We start from the raw sequence: 20,026 nt of genomic DNA, 5'->3' as shown, positions 1-20,026 counted from the left end.
TTTTCCTGTATGTATTTTCTTGAGGAATAAGAGAAACTACATTATAATGGAAAATTCACTGACAATTGGTTAACATTTATATTTATAATTCTGCTGTCTTTTTGTGTTTTATGCTTGTATGGAACTTGCTTATTGTTATAGGTCAGAAGTCATTTAATTCTATAAAACACGTCATACTTTAAAGACAACAAAAGGAGAATATGTAGCTATAGAGTTTATCCAAACTGTAAGTAAAAGGAAGTCTGATGAGTTAAGTATATTACATTTTCAAGGCAAAGAAATGGCACTATTGCATATGGTAAATAATGTCCTTTTCACAGAAATGTATACTAAAGCCTACAACACCACCTTATTGTTAGGCAAAATTAATAGCTGTAACCAGTAGCAATATTTAAACCTCTTGTCGGCTTATAGCTGATATAATATTAATTCTTATGTGTGTCACAGATAATTGAGATTACTGAGCTACCACACGAGGCATTATCAACTACTAAATATTTCATAAAAAATGATGTAGCAAATCAGTGCTCTTAGGTACTGTTGTGGGTTGTGGTTTTTTAGGCATTGCATATCAACATGTCAATACTCCTAAAGAAGCCTAAAACATCCACACTAGGACATGTGCAACCCACAGCAAGTTGCCACTTTACACTAGACCATGGGTATGGGCGCGTTGCTCAGGCAGCTGATTTTGAATTGCCACAAAAGGCAATCTGACATAGTAGAGAAAACTGAAATTGATGGTGGTTTACCTTAAGATGTCAGGCTGTAATCTGCTGTGGTCATTGTGGCTTTAAACTGAAAGAAACTAGGTTTAGATGCTTTACTGAGGGTGGTAAGGCACTGGAACAGGTTGCCCAGAGATATTGTGAATGCCTCATCACATTCAAGGCCAGGTTGGATGGGGCTTTGAGCAACCTGGTGGAAGGTGTCCCTGCCCATGGCAGGGGGCTTGAAAGTAGGTAATCTTTGAGGTCCCTTCCAACCCAAACCTTTCTATGGTTCTATGATTTCAGAAGCAGCTGAGCAGCCTCAGCAGCTGTCTGGTACCTGACAGGAGCAGAGAGAGGCAGGTCACACCCAAAGCTTCCAACAGAAGCTGGGAGGATGTCTGGGACTGCCACACTCTTCTGTGGAAATAAATGTTTCCTGTGTCCTTTCACCCTTGACTAGATAGCCACTATTTTGGATACTATCGGAGAGATGTTACCTACTCTTTCAAGTATCATTAGGGGACTGCAACAATACTCCCGCTAAGTACTACAGGCATAGGGTTAAAATTAAGCTTGATTCTTGGGAACTGAAAGCTGTAGGAAATTACTGTTTCTGTGACCTGAAGACCTTGATGGTTTAATTACAATCCTTCTAATTACTGCTTTCATTCTGACCATAACGAGTCACATGCTTCTCTGATCATTCAGTCTCTGCTAACTCTATTCTGCTTCTCTGCACACTGTCATTTCTGTGTGCTAACTTATGTGATGCCAGTGATTTCATACCCTGATTAACTGAATTACTTATTGAATGGAAACATCTTTTTTTCCAGTTATTTTTCCCTTTACTCAAGCCTGCAACCTTTGCAAGACAAAGAAAGGCTGCTGTGTTCCCTGAACCACACAGATGGTGCACATGGTGGTCTCTGAAATGACATTCAAGTACAATTCAGTCCTTGAAGAATATTTAATCTCTTTCTCAATCAAGAAATATCTTTTAAATTAGGGTATTATGTTGCTGGGCTTTTTGAATTATGCTTGTGATAGCCTCATTGCTAAAAGTGACCAGGCTTCTGCAATTCTAGTATTTTTGGTAGTTTATTTTAAAAGATTCCAAATATTAATGTTTATTGAGCATTCTTTCTGTGAAAATCAGGTCCTTTTGAAAATTTAAGTCCATCTGTTCTATTTTTCTGCCTTCACATCTCAAGAAGTCATGGGAAAAATAAGCATCCCCTGGCTGGCACTGTGTGAACTAACCATACTTTTGGCAAAGAAAAGCTTAGGCATGCACAGTTTCTCTACCCCAGCTGAAATCAGCACATCTTCCTATCTCTTACATGTGCCTTTTTTCCACATTTAGTCCCACAAAAACTATAGAGATCACTATGTTGCAGATATCTGGATAGATAATTTTAAAGGCTGTATTTTCCTTTTTTGTAGTCTGACCCTATAGGGTGGTTTTGGTTTGGTTTGGTTTTTCGTAGAGACATAACTGATATTCAATCATTGGTAAAAGCACTCATTCTGGCAGAACTACCTTTCTCTTCTAGTTTATTACTCTGATTAGTCATTAAGTATTCAGAAGAGTATATATCCCTTAACAACCTACATGTGATGTCAACTGCATGTGTCCTTGCTCCTAAGCTGAACAAACTAAAAAGAAAACTGTCTATGCCTATAGATTTTTATCTGTTGGTGCAGCTACATCTCTCCTCCACAGAAAGCCAGCATTTCAGCCATGATGAATGACTTGTATACACGTGATTTTGGTTTTGAATTCGTCACTCACTTTACAATGAAAACTGAAGCTGAGGTGTTTTAAAGGCATCCTATACACATACATACAGATAGATAATGGACAGGTAGGTTGATTGCTAGATAGATAGATAGATAGATAACTCAAAGCAAAACAAAAAAAAAACCCAACCCTTTTGCTGAATCAAAAGTGTTTCTCACATGTGGAAAAACTATCAATGCACAAATTCAAATCTTCATTTGCCGTATGTATATTTGCATGTTGCCATTTCCTGAAGAAACTTTCTTTTCTATCAGTTCATGAACCATCAGTCCTTTAAAAATGAAGTCCCTTCTCTGTAAAATTCTGAATAATTGCATTCATATAAATATGGTTTCACAATTTTTCTCTAATTATTATAATTCATTATATTAAAATATTGAAATGAATGTTAAATTTTCTGTATTCTGTGGGAGACATAATTTGAAATTATACACAGAAAAGGATTTGAGGCCCAGGTTCATCACAGTCCTCCAACTGCTTATTACTACAGGAAATGATGGGAAGGAGATGGCATGTAGTAGTGCATATGGAGTTTGATCTCCCTTTTGTTCTCTTCTTGTAGTATTAGATGAAGGCAAATCATATGTAGCATTTCAGATATTAACTACTTTGCTATAATACAGATTTTTTTTTAGCAATTAAGCAAATATTTTCTTTGTATTTTTTCCAAGAATATAGATTATATTTTAAAAATAAAATAATTTTGTTATTGTATTATAACCGTTCCTAACAGTTGCAGCTGAAATCCAAGCTCTCTTTAATTAGGCTCTGTAAATGTGTATAACATAGGAAAAGACATTCTGAGGTACAAGTAGCATAACTTATACCTAGATAAATTACAAATTACAGTTTTAATCCCTGTTTTTAATTAAAAAGACAAGATTTTATAGAAAATTTCAGTGTTGTCAAAAACCCCATATAAATGTTCCAGCTTTTCTGCTACAGAAAAGTTGAAAAAGATGACCCATGTGTGCTGAAAGGACCCAAAAAAGCTGAAAAGCAGATACTGAAGTACAAAATGGAAAATGCAACTTAAAACTAATTGTATTTTTTTGGGCTGGTTATTTGTTTTCAAACATTTGGAGCTTTTAAAATAATTTTTGCAATGAAAATATTTCTGTTTATGGGCATATAATCAGTCATGATTCGTAACTGTTTGGACTGATATGCAGAAAAAAATACATATATGTGCAATATACACTATGCTCTCATATGTTTTTTACATATCTATCTTATCATAAACATTGTGTTGTGTTTAATTTCAGATTTGCTTTTAGTTTTCAGACAAGCGTGTTCCAAGTTGCAACTTTTTTCTATCACCTTTCTGTCATAAAAAAAAAGATCCTAACAGAGCTTTCAGGAGCATGTTCCTCCCCTGAAGAACTGAAAAGAATTAAGAAATGTTAGGATTTGCATAAGCTCTTTTATATGGCTGCCTAACAAAAAAAGGTCAGGAATGACATTCACTGAACCCCATATGACTATAAATTTAAAAATACATAAAACAATTACATTGAAAATATTGAGGGGAAAAAATAATGCAAAAAAAAACCCCAGATGAAGATGTGAAATTCATATTTCAGGGGGAAAGAAATCTGTAATTTCATCTTTAAAAACTTGTATGAGATAGTTAATTTTCAAGGAATGAAGTAGACTTAGTGATCACTATACAGAAGCTGAACAGGAACATGACTAGGATCTTTTCCTGATCCTGTTAGCTGTCTCAATACCATCCTTTAGGCTTTTAAGGTTGTCTTCACCTGATACTTCTCAATTATTATTCTCAGAAATTACTTCTCTGTTCCTCACCCTAATCCAGTTCTCTCAGACTTCACAGATACATAAGTTCATACAAATGGTGCCATCTCTGTATCACACGTTTTCTGCAGTTCTGAGGCAGAGGTGTTTATGCACCATGACAACATTTGTTTTTGATTTAGCCTGACTAGGACACATGAAATACTTATCTGCAACAGTTTTATCTGTAAGATTTTAATTACATTACACTCATACATGTGCCAACTTTGTTCAATATTCATACAGAGATGCCATTTTTATTTCATATTACATAAAAGTGCATATGACTATTTTGAATAAGAACAGAATACACATTGTCATCATTCACCCACAAAATGTTTATTCCTTTGTTATGTCTCCATGACTCATGCTGAATTGTATATTACCCCTCAATGAGTTCTATGGCAACCCTTTGGGATCTCGTAGAAAGAAGCAGTTTAAAGATGCATAAAATATTTTGGAATGTCTGCAGTTCTGATTTTCTTAATGTTTGTACCAAAATGGATGTCATTTACAAGCTATGAAATACAGTGACCTGGCAAGAAGGAGGCCAGGATTCACTCCTAGTTACCTGTGTTTATAGTTCTTTTGGTGTTTCCAGGGCTCTGTTCATGCATGCATCTATACAAGTAGATACACATAATTTTTAAAACTGCCAGGCTCTTGTGTTTTCCCTCTACATGTTTAAGGATCACCTACGTTTTTCTTTACTCAGCAAGTTGGAATTGATTCACATGCACTTCAGTTTGGTTTGTGTTGAAGGATCCAGAGAATCTAATTAGTTTTTCAACAGATCGTTTGAACAGAGATTCGTAAGACTTCATTTAGATATTTCTTGGTGAAGTTTTTAGAACCACCAGGAAACTTTTTATATAGATGGACTAAAATTTTTAATGAAGGCTTGACACATATGAGGCTACTCGGTTAACCTGTTTCAGAGAGAATACCACTGAATTCCCCCAGGCATTTTATTCACTTTTAGTTAAAGTTTGGAAAAGGCATGCTAAAGGCTGTTGGTTAAGTGCTATGGTTTTGGGGAGGGTAGAAGAGGGTCTTTGGGGTGCTTTTTGTTGGGTTTTTTTTGTTTTTTTAATTTTCCATTGCTGATTTGTAGTCCTTTTTAATATTGCTGGGGAGAAGTATTTATATCATGAAACAGTTCTGAGGCAAATACTTTTATATCTACAAGAAAATTGCACATACTGGCACACTTGGAGGAGTGCTACAACAGAGGTATCTGTTTTGCTTCAATAAAAATATTTATTGTATTTAATTTTGTATTTTGTATTTCATTTGGTTTTTGGTGCAAGAATATGAACCAAGATAAGAAGAATTAGGTTTTTCTAGCCCACTCATGTATGGAAACTAAGAAGTCCAGGCCAGGGCAATGGTGTCCACATAGACCACCTTCCAGAATAGTGGGGAACAGCAACATGCAGTATGGAGGCATGTTGACTCAGGCAGTTCAGTAATTTCAGAATTTGGTTTAACTTAGCCTGTCTGAATTCTTCCTCATAATCCTGGACTTGGTAAATTGTATAATTATTGACTGCATTGAGAACTCGTTCAGTGGCACATTTATCACTGTAGCTGCATTTTCTCTGACTTTGTTACTCTTTTCTTTCAGGAAGTGCCCTAAATACAAGGTAATATTCATGTGTCACTCACTCATTTTCCACAGCAAATGTCTGCTAACTGACTTCTCAAGAATATTTCGCAACACAGATTTGTGGCCTAACGTGTAGATTAAAGGTACAAGAGATAATTGTGATTAATTACAATACATTCTTGGTGCATGAAGATACATGTTCAAGTAAATTTGACTGCCAAAATAATTGAATGCTTCTTCTTTTATGCATTTCTAATTAAATATAATTTTCAGCATCTTAATATGTCTACATCTCTTGACAAGTTACAGCTATACTTGTACATATAACATAGAAATATATACTGCTTTAAAACTATCTCAGCATTATGGTATAGATTTTATTCCATTGCTAGACATCAAGAAGGCAAGAAGCTGAATTTCTACCTCCATAAATACTCTGAGCTCTTAAGAAAATCTTACAGATAAATCTCTTTCATCATGCTTCCTCTTAAAAAAATTATATCTGCCCAAATGCTAAAACAATTAAATGCAGAGGAAAACCTAATCCTCTTGTTGCAAGCTTAAAAAATAGTCTATATTTTGTTAAGCTGGCAGAAAAGAACACCCAACTTCCAGGGATAGAAATGTTTTCTGTTATACTGACAACCCATCAGCAATCCCCATTCTATCACACTCTTTATTTTTTTCCTCTGTTCAGAAACGTGATTCAGAAGTTATTGTCTCAGGCTGTGTTTATGACACAAGCTGTGGCAGAAAATTTAGGCTTTTTAAAATTTGGAGAGAGGAGGAGATGTCTTTTACAAAAATGTTAGAATTGATCCATGAACAATCACAGTTTAAACAGATTTTTCATCACACAATTTACTTCATTTGGGGAACTGTTATAGCAATAGCAGAAAAAGCTTGGGTTTGGGGTTGGTTTTTTTTGTTGTTTTTTTTTCTGTAGTGTATGCAGATTTTAATGTTCAGTAGAGCTCTCATGTCCATTCCAGACATCACTGTATTCTGATGCATTGTGCAGGTATAAAATGATAAAGTCAAGAATGTACTTTGAGTACTTTTCCAGTTAGGTTGCTTCAGTGAAGCACTGTTTCCCTCACAGATTCAGTGGCTGGCCTACTATTGAACTAGTAGTCTGAACAACTCACATACATTAGGTGAGAAAATATAAACCCTGTGAAGTTCACTGCAGGCAGAAGTCTTCCTAAGCTGATCACTCCGTTTTTACCCTAAAGATACCTTTGTTGATGCTAGGAACCTCTAGCCACTTGGGATCTCATTTGCCAGGAGAGAAGCGCATGGTAACTATACCCACCTTGCAGCTGAACTGTCAAGAAGTTAGAGCACTTTCTTGGGAAGTGAGAGGCCTGGCTTGTAGAAACTACAGAACCTACAAGTCAAGCTACATCTTCGCCCCGCAGATAATTGGTAGCCCATATAGTATCTTTGGTATGGATGCTCTGGGGCACTCATTCTGATCTTAATGCACTGCCCAGCTGGGGAGTTGCAGGTGGTGTTCCCCAGCTGAGCAACAACAAGAGCAAGTTTCTCAGTACTGAATTGCCATCCTGATTCCCAGACCTTTCATTCATCATCTGTACAATAATCACATGCCGAAAATCTCCCGAGAAGCAAAATGAATATCCCACCATTGCACTCTGCTGCGGCACTGCCAGCTGCGCCTCAGCCAGCCAGTTTCAACCTAAGACAAGACACACTTAGACTGGCCCTCTGTGCTGTTAGTTTGAAATACATAAGGTCATGATGCAGCCATGTATTTGCAGGCATGTCCACTGCTTTGCAGTAGAAATTATAGAACTTTTGTTTTACAGATGGCTTCCCCAAAATTTGATGTTCTGTATATAGTATTCTTTAGTAAGTACACCTAATGTCATTTAGAAGACTCCTATTTTTAAGTATAAATAGTGTTACTTAATGTCAAAAGTGTTTGCATCTTTCAATAATATGATGAACTAAGAACGCATTTGCAGTATATGCTGTGAGTTATGCTATTGTGTGTTTACAACATCTCTCTCTTTTTAGGGCACATCCATAATTCAAAGGTGCTTATTACTTCTTTCTATCATTTGGGGTCATGAGCTGGACATAAATTGTTTGTTCCTTTTGAGTATTTTGAGCTGAGTATATCTGTCATACTGGACTCTCTAAATTTTTTTCTTCATTTCCCCTGCAACATGAGTTAAACATTCTCAGGCATTGTGTCCACAGAAAAATATCATTCTTTAGCAGCTTTTTTTTAAAATGCTCTCCTAAGGTCATCCTAATAATTCTTCATCTGCAGTGTGGATATTCACATGGTGTTCAACATTCCTCTGAGAGAACACAATTTAATCTCTCTCATTTGTTCCTCTGTGCCATTTAAAAGTATTTATCTTGTATAGTCATACAGAAAGGTTGAACATATATGATACTTCAGCAATCTTGGAGAATGAATAACAAAAAAAAAAAATCATACTCTTTGGAACTGCATTTGAAAGACAGAGAACTAAAACTTTTCTATCAGTATCTTACTGTTTAATCCATGGCAATGAAACTATTTTCCTGGAGAAAAGCAAAAGGAGCAGATACCGATCTCATCTCTGTGGTGACCAGTAACAGGACCAGAGGGAAGTTGTGTCAGGGGACGTTTAGGCTAGGTATTAGAAAAAGATTATTTACCCAGAGGGTGGCTGGGCACTGAACAGGCTCCCCAGGGAAGTGGTCACAGCACCAGCCTGACAGAGTTCAAGAAGTGTTTGGACAATGCCCTCAGGCACATGGTGTGACTCTTGAGTATGGTCCTGTGCAGGTCTGGGAGTTGGACTTAACGATCCTTGTGGGTCCCTTCCAACTCAGCTGATTCTGTGATTCTTATTTAAAATAAATGTGGAAGTGTTTTTATATTCTCACTAATGATGAACATTTCTATCTAAGTTCTGCTGATGCACTTATCATCCAGTGAAATGGCCCAGGAAGAGGGACCCAAAGCAGGAAAATTCCTCAGTCTAGAAAAAATCCCTGTGGTTGTATCCTCGAGAAAGGAGAGGCTTTATACTATAGATGGCAGATAGGCTTCTTCTGCAACTGGTGATCAGTTACTGTATAAAAAAAAATGAAGACATGAAGACATAACCTAAACATTAAAATAGAACTCATGATAAACATATCCAGACAGTCTTTGTTTTCAAATCCAAACTCATACCTTCTAGGATATTTTACACTGCCTCTTTTAAGAAGAGACTTGCAGTTAGTACAAATGAAATCCAATTGTATCAAGAGACTTATTTTTAATACTTAGCTAGTATAAACTATTTCTGTCAGGTCTCCTTGTACAGCCTGAGCAGCTCAGACATAACCACAAAAAATCCCTTTTGGAGACTAATTTATAATCTGGTCTGGTGTGTGCATATGCATCTGTCAAAGGATATTTGTCACCTGATTACAGGTTTCAACTACAGACTAAGAGTAATGTTTTCAGTTCTGTCTTGAAAGCTCCAGACATATTTTTATGTCAACATTATTTTGCCATAAACTTTGTATATATGAAGAAAAAAGAAATTCAGAACAAAAACCAAAAAAGATTTATGAAACTGAGTTGTCTCAAGATTTCTCAATAATGAGGGCAAAAGAATTTCATCACTTCAGAAATGAGGGACCAGCATGAGGATGCATATGCCATGGTAAGGAAAGGAAACATGGAAAGGCAGGAAGAGGAGTAGGCATCGATATATTGCTCTTGGAAGCATGGGAATTTTGGACTGGATGACTACAGAAAATCCCCCTCCTCTGGTCTGGGAGGTTTCTTCAGCAATTTTGCATCCCACTTCCTCCTTTCACAGTTTACACAAATAAAGCAGAAGTAAAAATGCTTTTCTGCCAGTTAGAGTAAATATTGATCATGTAAAAAAAAAAAAAAATCAAATTTCAAAGGTTTTATCAGAAAATAAGTCAGGAAATCTGCATTCTGAATGATTCCCAGGGTAAAGTATCTTTTTGTCCTGTCCCTGTCCCACTGAACTCAAATAGCAAAATTCCCATTGGATTAATGGGAAATAGTTCATGAGACAAGTAAGTGTGTTGTATTGAAACTTCATGATGAATTTTCAAATGTCACTTCAAAAATTAGTTCTGCTGCTGCAGATTGTAAGGTTATATAAACACTCAGAAAGTTGATAAGGGGTTACTGAAAAGATTTGAATAAGATCATCTAATGACCACGTAATTTTACTCAGATGCTCAGGAGAAAATAAATGCGTCAGTGTTGTAATTATTAAGAGACACAGGAAGTATCAGATATATAGTATAGATGGTGTACAATAAAATGTTACTCTATCTTCTCTCAGTAATGAGATTAGATAATATCAAAGAATGCCTTCAGAGAGCTCTCTAGCAATAGTGAAAGGTCATTTGGACTTTGCACAATATGGAGAAAAGAGAGACCCACTGATTTTTAACTTTTTTTTTTCTCAGAACCTGGCGAAAAAAATCACCATGTATGATGATGTATGAAACAATTTTCGACAAAACGGCTGCCTTTGCCTAGCTTTAACCAAGCTACTGATCTGGGCCTTCTAACACCAAAGGTTTTATACAGCCAATGAAAACCCCAATTCTGAAGCTTATTTTACCTTACACTTCCCTACCAACAGCTGTATCTGAGTAATCACGTTCCAAAATATGAGTGTGGTTTACTTTTCAAAACGTATTTTGAATTTTGGGAAATTCAATTATTTTTACAAACAGTCTGGGGGGTGCCAAACTTGTGTAGTCAGCCAAGTAAAGATAAATATTCTCTGGTTAAGAGGAAAAGAAGAGTAGATTACATAGATGTATTCATCTTCTTATTGAGAGGACTTTTTGACCCTCAAGAGAGAGGAATGTTGGAAGTGCATGTGTGCACCTCCTTCCTTTCTGTGGGGAAGGGGGGAGAGGGGAAGGGAGGAGACAGCTCTTTTTCTCTCCAGTCTCTTGAAGCAAGCAATTCCTTTGTCTTCCCTTTCCTTAAAGAAATTCATGACTTCCAAGAAAGTGCACAGACTTACACAAAAATAGCTCAGCAGCCTCATACCTATAGGTCGCTGCTGGCATATGCTGAAAGCAACAGTTAAAGGAAACACCTTTTTTTATATCCCAAAACTCAATTATCAAGTGACTCTGCTTGAGGCCATCAGGACTTGGGGCCATCAGGACTTAGAAGACACAAGCAAATTCTGGTGGAAGCTCCAGTTCACAAGGGACTTAAGTTTAACTCTAAAATTTAAACTCTTAGTGTTCAAATAAGTTTGAATTTAAGGGAAAAAAGTCTTGTGCTCCCTGACTAAAGGATTTTCTTCAGAATCTCTTCGTCTTTCCTGTTTAAACATTCATAGGCAAGGCTCATTTTTCTTCTACAACTAGAAATAGCAAACGTAATAATGAATCTGATCAATGTCTGCCAGCAAGCCTGGTCTACATGAGGCTTTCATACAGCAATTAGGATTTTTGACTCTTTCCTTTGATCTCTAGTCTTGCCCTTGGCAGTTGAAACATTGCCAGATGGACCTTGACAACGGTTCATGTCCACTCTGTGCTCATATGCTCAGGCTTCTGTGAAACTGTGCCATAATTAAATCTGTCTCCATCAACAGTCATAAGAGATTTTCTTAGGCTGGGGGGTGGGATGAAACATTTCTGGCTTCTAGTGTGTTTGTATAATGATCACAGGTTGAAATTGGAAGTCTCAAGGATTTACCTTTCTCTTGCTTATACAGAATCTTAAATTCACCATAAAATGAAAACGAAGAAAGCAGATATGGATCAAAATTAATACAACAGCAACAAATAAAAGGAACACACAGAAAATTAAGGTCAAATCTTAGTTCTGTTAAAGTTAAAAGCAAAATATCTAGCTGTCACAATTGAGCTCATTTTGATTAAAATACTAGGAGTGAAAATACGATTTATAAATCTGTACGTTGGTAAGGTTTGGAGTTTTTTTATTGGAGATGCTAGGGATAATTTTTCTTGGGATGAACAGCTGAACAAAAGATCCAATTAATTCCAATAGGTGACTGTAACCTGAGTAATCAATAACTATTTTCATCTATAAACTAATGGCCATCTCATGTAGTAGGATGTCATACATATCCATTTTCATCTTTATCAAAAATCACATTTCTCTCTGCCTTTTCTTTCTTTATTTCTTTTTTATTTCCTCTTTCTTGCACACAATTTTCTAATTGGTGGTATTCATAGGGTAGTTTCAATTTAATTATGACTAATGTTTTGTCTGTGTTCAGTCTCTCTGAGTGCTATCAGTCTGTAGCTCTTAGTAGTTTACTGTCCCGAATCAGGTTTTGCAAAAAAGATAACTCTACACTTTTACTTTATCCTTATGCTGTAAGATGGTATATATGTTTTTTGTTTGAACATAAAAACCCTTAGAACTACAGTGAACTCATTACTTTGGAACAGAGCAAGTGTCCATCACAGATCTCAAAATAAAGACTTTGTGTAATCAGGGTAGAAAATTCTTAATTCACTTTTCCCATGGACTTTTATTAAGGAGATAACACATTCGTTTGAAAATCTTCACCACTACCATATGTTTGCCATCTCCAGGCTGCATTGGTATGAAGCATTATATCTCTGGTTGTAGCTGGGATCAGGGCAGAGGTCCAGCTGTGTGGGATGGGACAGGCAGCTCCTCAATTAGGTGAGTCACTATATTTACCTCTAATTCATCCATCAGCTCCTAATAGCTTCCCATTCCCTCTTCAAGAAGTTGCATTGCTCAGCTTCCTAACAAGTTCAAGAATGTATCAATTCTTTGCCTCCAACAGTATTTACAGATTTGCAGCATATTTCATAATTCCAGAAGGAATTAAAACTGTATTTGGGGAGAATATTTGGGGGGGGGGGAGGTGGGAGGTGGGAAGGTGGGTTGTGTTATAATGAATGAGTACTTTCCTTCCTCTCCATTTGATAAGGAATAGTTTTATAATTATGACCCTTGTCTTGCTGATGGGGGTCAAGGCTTGTAAATCTATTCTTTCTGATAAAGTTAGTTCCCCAGTTTCTCAGGCTACATACATAATTTGTTTTGAGAAGGATACTGTTCATAGGATAAAGAGATGGAAAAAATACAGGCTTATGTCCTCATTTGAAATCATTAAACTAAGATTTACCTTGGGACTCCTGTTTTTTAGTTAGTGGCTTTTACTACAAGTCTGTGATCTATAGGTTGTGAGCATATAATCCCTATTTCTCAGTCATATACAGACAGGATCTAGGTAAATCAGTGACTGTACCTTCCCCATGATCCATCAGGCAAGAAGGAAGTACAGTTAATTACAGAAAAATAAAGTAGTAACGACTTGGACAAATTCTTCTTCTGTAACTGCTCATAAAACATGGAACTTCCACAGCATATTCACATAACTGATAAAGGATTACATGCCTCCTCAGCAGGTTTGCTGACAACACAAAGCTGGGAGAAGTGGCCGATACCCCAGATGGCTGTGCCATTCTTCAGATACCCCAGCCCTTCAGAAGGGCCCCAACAGGCTAGAAAGATGGGCAGCAAAGAACCTTCCAAAATGTAACAGAGGCAAATGCAGCGTCCTGCGCGTGGGAAGGAGTTACCCCACACACCAGTACATGCTGGGGGACCACCTGCTGGAAAGCTGCTCTGCAGAGAAGGACCTGGGGTCCCGGTGGACAACAAGCTCTCCATGAGCCAGCAGTGCCCTTATGGACAAGAAGGCCATTGGTGTCCTGGCGTGTATTAGGGTGAAGGGACGTGACCCTGCCCCTCTACTCAGCCTTAATGAGGCCACATCTGGAGTGCTGCATCCAGTTCTGGGCTCCTCAGGACAAGAGAGACATGGAGTTCCTGCAGCAGGTCCAGCAGAGGGCTATGTAGATGATTTAGGGAATGAATGGAGCTTCTCTCTTATGAGAAAAGGCTGAGGGAGCTGGGCCTGTTTAGCCAGAATAAGACTGAGAGGGGACCTCATCAGTGTCTATGAGTATCTGAAGGGAGGGTGTCAGAGGATGTTTCCAGGCTCTTCTCAGTGGTGCCAGGCAATAGGACAAGAGGCAATGGGCAGAGACTGATGCACAGGAAGTTCCACCTGAATATGAGGAAGAACTTTTTTACTGTGCAGGTGACTGAGCACTGGAACAGACTGTCCAGAGAAGCTGTGGAGTCTCCCTCACTGGAGATATTCCAGAACCATCAGGGTGCAATCCTGTGCCATGTGATCTAGGGTGACCCTGCATTGAGCAGAGAGGTTGGACCAGATGACCCACTGTGGTCTTTTCCAACCTTACACATTCTGTGATTCTGTGAAATTATTTGAATGCTGGAAAATTTGAGTTGTGCTAATACAGAAAAAAAAAAACAAACATTCTGCCTTTCCTGGAGTCTAAGCAATTTCTTTAACTGGGTTATAAAAGTTGCATTCCAAGGGTACTGGAAAGTTTTTCACTCACTTCTTTATCAAAATAGCACCTTGATAGAGAAATGGAATTAGTTTCATGAATTCAAACATGAAAGAACACTAAAAACATGGGCTTCTGAATGTAAATTTCATTATGTGTGGTTAGTTATGGACAGTGGATTTTCTTTCTACGTTTTGTTCTCTTTTTTTTTGGAAGTTTGCTGAGTGAATTGTAAGTATAATGGAGAGAAATAGCTTTCACATGCCCTGGCATGCAGCAGGAATGATTAAAAGGACTCAAATTTAACCCACAGAGTTTCTGTATTTTGGAGAGCAATTATTTTAATCAGTGATTCTTGTTTGTTTGTTTCCCGAAACTGGGTTTATGGCTTAATTCAGAGACTCTGCAACTATTTAACAATTTCCCACATTTGTCTTGAAGTGAAAGAAAGAGAAGTCCTCTCTGTACATTTCTTGCCCCCAGGTAAGTCTACATAACCTGTGTAGTTCAACTACAGAAAGAATAGAGGGGGTTTTTTTACACATGAAATGAAGTGACTGTAACATTTCAGTTTGAAGAGTCCTCTACTCTTCCTGTCATCACATACCCAGTCTTATCTGTAGCCAATGGTAAAAAGTGCAGCCTCAAATCCATACTGATATTTTAATCCAGGCATTTTGAAAAGACAGGGTATAAGGGGTTATTTTGTGCTGATTATTAGGTGTGATGAACTGTGATGAGGTATTCAGGTGTTTTGATAAGCATTTCTTGAAAAGCAGGATTCCACATTCAGACCATGCTCTCCTTTCTTCAAATTAGAGCAGAACTTAAAATACATTTAGTATTCACTTCCCCCCCCCCAAAAAAAAAAGATTAAATACTTCTAGCTTCTATACTGTTCCACAGGTTTCCAGCATTCTGGAATCTGTGTTTAGTCTCCTGATTGAAACCAAATAAACCCAGCTGCCAGTAGGCTTTACTATCCCCAACCTGGGTTAGACCCTTTTGCCCTCCATAAGGAGAACCAGATCTTCTGGGACCCCCATGCCAGAAGTTACTTGCTGGGATCTCTTTGAGTGTCACTAGATTTGCTAAAAGTTGGTGAACCGGAAGATATTTTGAATAAAGGATTTCAAGTGAGGCAGTATTAACAAATGAAATCTATTTATTTATTTATTTTAGGAAAGCTGTAACCAACTCAAACAGTAAATATGAATATTTACTGATATATCAGATTTCTGGATTTTACTTATGTTTTTATGCCTTTGTGTGGAACACAAACATGAAAATCTGAAAACCAGATATTTTTCCAACAATACTCACTGTAATTTTCATGGTAGTGACAGAAGTTCACCTCAGAACTGGGTCTTGTATTTCTGCCAATGCACAGCATGCTTGACCTGCAAAGCCCTTGCTATTCCAGAACTAAGCCTCCACTGAGTGAACTCTGACAGTCATGCAGACTATGGTAATGTGGATCTGTAGCCAGTTAACAGGAAAGTAACATCAAGAAATTAATTTCCACTTGTGACCTGAAGCAAGTCTCCGGATAAGACAGCAGAGGAGCATAACTTAGTGTTCCCCAATCTGTAATACTATTGCCTAGTAACTGGTGTTCAGCTGGCTGCAATTTTGAAGTGAATACTCAAAAAATATAATTTGATGATGAAACCAATATGAGTTACCTTCACAGCATGAATAAATACATTCAAAGCAGGAAAATAAATTTTGATTAGTTGGTTAACCCTTCTTTTTAGCAGAAAAAGTCAGTCATATTTGATGCAGTTCCTAAGCAAGTACATCATGTTAACAGGGAAAGTATTTTATTTTTGACAGGCACTGGTACAGCTCTTGGGAGATCATGTGTTCATGACAGCAGCTTAAGCAAATCAAGGAGAGGCCATCTCTCTACGGTATGTCGGAGCTCACCATGTGAGGCGCAGTGAGCTCCTGCCTGGCTCACTGTTGCCCAGAGCAGCAGGGAGGCATGTGATGGCTCTGGTGTGTGACAGCCAGCCAGCAAAGGGAGAGCTTGGCTTTGACAGTGGTGGAAATATTGGTTTGGACAGCTGGAGAGTTTCCCAGTGTGTCGCAGTAATAAAGTGGATTGATAATTCTGGTGGAAAAGAGGACAGGCATAGAAAACCAACCCTATGAGCAGAAGTTCTAATTAATTTTCTAGATGTATTTCCAATAATTATTTATTAAAAAAAAAAAAATATCAAGCAGGTGCACTTATCTAATGTTAGAAACACTACCTTGGGTTTGAGGTTTTTCTATCTTTAACTACTATACCGTAATATAAGCAAAAAGAATGACCAAGACATTTGACAGAGAAATCTTCATAGATTTAGTTAGGAAATTTAAAAAATGAAGTAGAATGCATAAATCCTTAAGAAGAAAAAATAAGATTTATTAGTTTTTCAGTGTTCTTTTATCCTCAAGCACTAAAATAATGATAAAACAAAGAACAGTGCTGAGAAATAGTGCTCATAGGCTTCAAATCAATATATTCAGATAATAAATGTGCATTAGGCCACTGTACATACCATATATCTGCAGCTTGACACAATGGCATGCTCCTGGTGTATCCCAGAAACTCAAAATCATCAATTTTATTTTTCATTCTTCTTAATTCCAGTAGGTCTTTAGAAGCATTATATGCGCAGCGAGTTAAAAATCTCAGAGTAAAATATTCTTATATCAGAAAATTCTACACATTATATTTTTATGAGGCATCATTTGCACTATAACAAGTCAGGGTAGTCACACAAGCTGGAATTTTTTCCATGTTGCATGTTTCAGTGTTTCAATTTTTTTCCCTCATATTTGAACTTTTTAATTATTTTTCAAAAGTTATATTTTTGATAATATATTGCATGCTGTCCTGGTTCAAAATACTTCTTAGATGTTTGAGTAACTTATAAATAATTTTGAAATTTCATTTCATATAAAGTAATTTTTTTTCAAAACAAAATTAAGATTGCCAAATGTCTGCAGAAATTCAGTTCCTTTTCTTCTCATAACCTTATGCTTGCAGCAAAATTTATGTGTTAAGTTATAAAACAGAATATGTTTTCTTTTTGCTCTAGTATTTCTGAAAATGTATATATTTGACAGAAATACTTGACTCTACATCTTTGCAGTTCTTATGAGTATATGCCAGTAACTATCTATTACAGCAATTAATTATAGACTGTGTTCAAACAGCAAGAGAAGAGAAAACGCACAGATGTCTGATGGGTAAGGCAATTTAAGTAAAATTCTCCCAAGCATTTTATTGGAACAACTTTAGTTCTTTGCATTCATCAGAGCCGTATTTCTAATAGTAACAGCTTCTTTGTTAGACTTAGATATTTTATTTTAAAATGGAAATATTCCCTGAGGAAATGCCCTTTTTTGACAGAAATACCTTTTGCAAGAACAGAAGTAAACACAAATCCTAGAAACCTATGGCATCTGACAATTACACTGCACAAGTATTCAACATCCTGATTCTGTCTTTAACAGGATCCTTCCATTAGATTTAGTAGAGGGCCTAAGCAGGCAGATCTGAGATGCCTAAGACAAAAAAATTCCTCTTATACTCCCCACTCGATGATGTCTAAACCTGAAGGCTGTTAAGATCAGTTGATTCCTCCCTGATTGATTTAAGGTTCTCCAAAGTCTTAAAATTTTGTTTCAGTGCATGCCCAGGTCTTCCCAACCCCAGGAGATCCTTATCTCTGGCCTAAACCCGATGCAGATGTGGAACCAAGGCATTTCTCTGCCAGGCTCCTGCAGGGTCTGACACAGGCTGACACAACCTCACAAAAATGCTGTGGCTGCTTTTCTTCCAGTTGTAGCTGAGGGGAAATGCAGTGGCCAGAGAGATTCAAACATTCAACCAGGAAAGAGACACACTGGATCGAGTTCTCTCCTTTGCCTGTGGGATTCAAACTGACATAACCTACCTCCCAGGAGAGACATGTAAGAACTAAGGTGTAGGTTATTTGAGGGAACAGAAGCAAAGCAAGTCTGTGAAGGGGTGCTCTTGGCATATTCTGGCCCCATTTTACTTCCAAGGGTTAAAACCAGAAGGCAGATGAGTTTATGGGTTCTTCATCTGAGCAAAGCAAGTCTATGTTGTGTTTGATTTAAAGTACAGAAACAGTCTTTGGAGAAAGGACCCAGAAAATCCTCCAGCACCCTTCAAGTCCTGGCCATCAGCTGATGGCACCAAGCCCCTTTTTCTCTTGCTTCATGAATTTCACTGCTGACACAGGACAGGGACAGCAAAATGGGATCTAACCATAATAATCATTGTTCACTGAATGCATGCTGCCTTATAATGAAACTTTATGGCTTTAAACCTCTCTTAGTAAGGAGAATTTTGGACCCAAGCAGGCCACACTTTCTAAAAGACATGTTAAATACCACTTCTCCATCTTTCTTCTTTCTCTTTCTCTCCCTACCACTCTCTCTCTCTCCCCTTCTCTTTTTTCTAAAGAATAGTAAACCCACAGACATATAGAATACTGGATAGAATTTTCTACCACCATTTGTATGTACTCACCTGGACCTTTTGAATATGAAGTATTCTCGTGGAGCCACTGTTCTCCAGCAAACAGCAAACTGCTATTTCAAATGTACTGTTCCCCAGTGTGCTATGCAAACTTGTCCTTTCCCAGCATCTTTTCCTTTCTGGATCCTATTCTGAAACAGCTAATTCTCCTCTTCCTCTTCATTGGAAGCCTAAGCCTCACTCAAAACTTAATTTCCACTAGGAAAAAATGCCTAAAACATAATTAAACATGCATATTTTTAGCTGTTAAACACAGTTCTTCATTAAATGCAGAGATTCAAGAAGTGGAAAGAACCTGGCTTAATACTCAAAGCATGTAAGTAATTAGAGAAAAAAAACCAACCCAAAATATTATTTCACATCAAAGCTAAATATTTGTGATATGAAAAGACTTGCATTTTCTAAATTAGATAGCTTTCTTGTGAGGCTTGCTTTCTTGGTGCCATCATTACTGGAAATCACTTGCAAGAGAAATTTGGATGCTGCACATCCAGCCAGTTACACTCAAAAGGATGGTTAGAGTCAAAGAGAGATACAAGTTTGAAATTGAGTTATTACGGCTTTTTTTTCCCCTCCACATTCACTCAGTGCCATAATATTAGGAATTATTCTGTGAATTTTTGTATATCTCATATCAATATTGCTGTTGTGGTTGTTTGCAGAGCAGGAAAGAAGGAGTCTATAATGCTCTGATTTTAATATACCATCACCATTTTGTTAACATTTTCCCTGCTTCATGGTATTACATAATTGGGAAATTCATCAAAGGAGGAAAACAGAATATGATTTTAATAATTCCAATGGTTATAAAAGTTCTGCACAGTGTAGCACCAGGAGGAGTAACTAATTTCACTGATACCAAATTATGATGGATAACAACAGGTGCAGACCTATATATATACATAGGTATATGAATGAGCATACAGGGATATGAACATATAAGTACCTATTCCATACAAAGAAATACAACAAAAAGGATTGTGACAAATACACTTGCTTTACATGACAGGTAGTTTCTTCATGCATTTCTGTTTCTATATCTTCATATCCTTAAATAAAGTCTCATCAGTTAGGTTCATACAGACAAAATTTTCGCCAACTCCCAAATTTATTATTGG

At 37.2% G+C, this 20,026-nt stretch overlaps 1 long non-coding RNA gene across 2 annotated transcripts in view; it reads left to right on the top strand.

Moving 5' to 3' along the window:
- The first annotated feature begins 3,592 nt into the window (after nt 1-3,592).
- The window catches only part of LOC121659513, a 28,599-nt gene continuing 12,165 nt past the window's right edge, over nt 3,593-20,026 (top strand). The window contains exons 1-3 of one of the 2 annotated variants that reach the window (XR_006014362.1): nt 3,593-6,063; nt 12,521-12,614; nt 16,181-16,257. This is a non-coding gene — a long non-coding RNA (uncharacterized LOC121659513). Of the gene's footprint in view, nt 12,615-16,180; nt 16,258-20,026 lie in introns of both variants that reach the window. The other variant, XR_006014361.1, reaches the window with a different exon arrangement.

This window comes from Corvus kubaryi, unplaced genomic scaffold (assembly GCF_017639235.1).
Source record: "Corvus kubaryi isolate FWS band 111438036 unplaced genomic scaffold, C.kubaryi_AGA036_p1.0 137, whole genome shotgun sequence".
NCBI classification, from domain to species: domain Eukaryota; kingdom Metazoa; phylum Chordata; class Aves; order Passeriformes; family Corvidae; genus Corvus; species Corvus kubaryi.
The sequence above is the reverse complement of the archived record's forward strand: the minus strand, read 5'-3'. Positions and strand labels throughout refer to the sequence as shown.